At 45.3% G+C, this 3,090-nt stretch overlaps 1 long non-coding RNA gene across 1 annotated transcript; it reads right to left on the minus strand.

Moving 5' to 3' along the window:
- Positions 1 to 960: 960 nt before the first annotated feature.
- On the minus strand, positions 961 to 3,084 carry LOC106725851. Its single transcript, XR_001361849.1, has 4 exons — positions 2,586 to 3,084; positions 1,855 to 1,882; positions 1,503 to 1,543; positions 961 to 1,417 (listed from the first exon to the last, which is right to left on the minus strand). It is a non-coding gene; the product is annotated as an uncharacterized LOC106725851 (long non-coding RNA).
- Between the last annotated feature and the right edge of the window lie 6 nt (positions 3,085 to 3,090).

A 3,090-nucleotide genomic window follows, 5' to 3' on the forward strand; every position in this document is an offset into this window, starting at 1 on the left:
GTCACAAAGAGACTGAATAGCCAATGGAAAACAGTTTAAAGAAAATATTTGCTACATTGATGCCTATAGTTTTCATAATCTGTTGTTGAAGAACCCCAGAGCTACAGCAACTCCATTCTCATGAGCTCAAGCCTCCATTCCACCTGCCTTCTGGACATCTCTATTGACAATCCCCACCGGCCTTGAACACAAGACATAAACTGAATTTGTAACCTCGTGCCCAAATCTACTTTGTAGACTCCCTGGCTGAGTGGATGGCACTGGCATCTATCGGACAGATTCTGGGAGTCATTTCAGACTGGTTCACCATTGCTCTAAAGATGACCATCATTTTTTTTAATTCTTCCTGTTTAACAGTTCTTATACGAATTGCCTTTTCCTGCTCCATTGACTTAGTACTCCTGCCTGTACTCTTTGTCCCTCTGCTTCTAAAGTAATCTCTCCAGAAAAATGAGACATGCCATCACTAGCTGGTTTAATATCCTTCTGTGGCTTCCTATAGTATTTAGTGAACTCCAAGTCGTTTACCACAGCATGAGAAGTCACACATGATCTGAACCCTGCCTAGCTCTCCACCCTTCCTACATCCCTGTTTCTTCATTAACCCTGGTCTTTGAATTCCATGGTGTCAAGCTCTTCTTTGCTCAGCAGTAACTTTCTCCCACCTGCCTGGCATCCTTTAGATCTCAGGGAGGCCCTCCCCATCTAGATGATGTGTAACATCCTGTTCTTTTTCTATCTCAATTTGTAATTATATATCATCTGTTTACATCTGTCTCCTCTTCAAGACTATAAGCTCCTGAGGGCAAGGTTTTGTGTCTTTTTTGGTCCACAACTGAATGAGCAGCACTGAGCCACACCTGCCTGGCACACAGTGGAGGCACATTAAATATTTGTTCAATAAACAAATACAATATTTATTAAAGAATGTGTATCATATGTCTTTTAGAGAAGCATGCTTTATACCGTCTGGTTGGCATGATTTCAAGTGCAATGGCATGGGTAACAAAAAGAAAAATTGAGGCGAAGAGGCCAGGCACAGAAAAAATGACAGGGGAAGAAAAATGAGCGAGAAAGAAGTGATAGAATTAAAGAGAGCAATGGAGAAGTCTGTGAATGACACTGTGTAAGTTTCCTAGGGTGGCCTTTACAAAGTACCACAAGCTGGATGGCTTAAAACAACATTTATTATCCCACACTTCAGGAGGCCAACGTTCTGAAATCCAGGTGTCCGCAGGGTTGACTCCTTTTGAAGGCCCGGAGGGAAAATCGTTCCATGCCTCTCTCCCAGCTTCTGGCGGTTGTTTCTAAGGCAAATCCTTGGCTTGTAGACACATCACTCCAATCTCTGCTTCCAGCTTCACATGACTTTCTCCTCTTCTGTCTCTTGTGAGTCTTCCTTCATGTGCATGACCTTCTTACAAGGAAACGAATCATTGGATTTAGGACCCGTCTTAATCCAGTATGACTTCATCTTAACTAATTACATCTGCAAGACTCACTTTCCAATAAGGTCACCTTCTGAGGTTCCAGGTAGACATAACTATTTGGGGAACAATATTCAATGAATTTGGAAAAAAAGGATATTTGCAGATTAATCAAGGATCTTAAAATGAGATAATTCTGGCTTATCTGGGTGGGCCCTAAATCCAATGACAAATGTCATTAGGAGGCACACAGAAAATGAGAAGACACAGACAGAGAGAAGAGGAGGCAATATGAAGACAGAGGCAGAGATTGGAGGGATGTGGCCATAAGCCAAGGAAGCTAAGTAATGCCACCACCAGAAGCTGGAAGGGGCAAGAAGGGAGTCTCTGCCCAGAGTCTCCAGAGGAAGTGCAGCCTGGCCCACACCTTGATTGTGGGCTTCTGGCTTTCAGGGCTGTGAGAGAATAGAGTTCTGTTATCTCAAAGCCAGTTAGATGTACTTGTTACAGCAGCCATGGGAAATTAATCCAAGCCTTCACGTAACAGAATTCACAGTGTACTGAATTCTTTTCCTTTAAGTAACCATTAAAAAAACAAAACAAAACAAATAAAAAACCCTTTCATGAGCTAGATTCCGCTCTAAACAGATCAGAGTTCTTGGGAAGTAAGAATTTGTGAACAGTCATAAAGTTAAAGTGGCTCAATTTCTGTAAGCATCAGGTTTAATGATCTTTTAATGTAAGGGCATGCCTTCCATGACTGAGATACATGACTCTTTAACCTAGAAAGAAATGACTCTAATAATCGTGTTGCAAACTATCTTTTATGTGTGCCCACTTCTCTTGTGCCTGCCTAATAATTAACATCAGATTTTATCACACCTCCTGTGCTTTCTCTTTTTAGATTTAATGTTAAGTTCTTTTTATCTTGAGGTTCACTTTTTGTTATTCTGCCTGATGTATAATTAGGTGACGCTGGATGCTGTGCAACCTTCAACTGCTGCCACAACGCACCAGCCGGCTTAGTTTTTGGACAGCAAGCCATGTTATCAAGATAAATTACTACAGGGAAATACAGGGTGAGTCTCTTTCAGTCTTTGACTACATTCAGAGTTAAAATCTGGCATCACTGAACCACCCCCGAAGCCCCTTCCAAACCTCAAGTTCCACAGTTAACCACGGAACCATTAGGGACCGGACTCGTTCCAAAACGTCACACAGCATTTTATTTCTTTGTTTGGGCGCATAAGGAGGAGGCCTTGCGGCCCAGCAGGGTCTACGGGTGGGCGGTCGTCCATGAAACTGCCCATGTCACTGGCGGCCAGGAAACACCTGCAGGTAGAAACTGGGGGACAGGCTCCAGCACGCGGGGCGATGGAAGTTAGGACCGCCCCCCCCCCCACACACTCTCTACTCGGCCGGCCCTTCACCTCCTTTGCCTCGGGGTCCCTGAGCCCCTCCCTGGTGGTCCTGTTTCCCCAGAAGAAAGATTTGGCCCCCGTGCAGTCCTCCCACTCCCGGCAGGTGTAGGCAAGGGGGCTCCGGGCAGAGCGCACGCCGCAGGCGACAGACCTCGCGGGCTCCGGCGGATTGACGCCGGAAGGAAGGGATCCAGCGAAGTTGGGCGTCGGCTGGGCGCCCAATTTTCTACCCACCCGCGCGG

This window comes from Myotis brandtii, unplaced genomic scaffold (assembly GCF_000412655.1).
Source record: "Myotis brandtii unplaced genomic scaffold, ASM41265v1 scaffold192, whole genome shotgun sequence".
Lineage (NCBI taxonomy): Eukaryota > Metazoa > Chordata > Mammalia > Chiroptera > Vespertilionidae > Myotis > Myotis brandtii.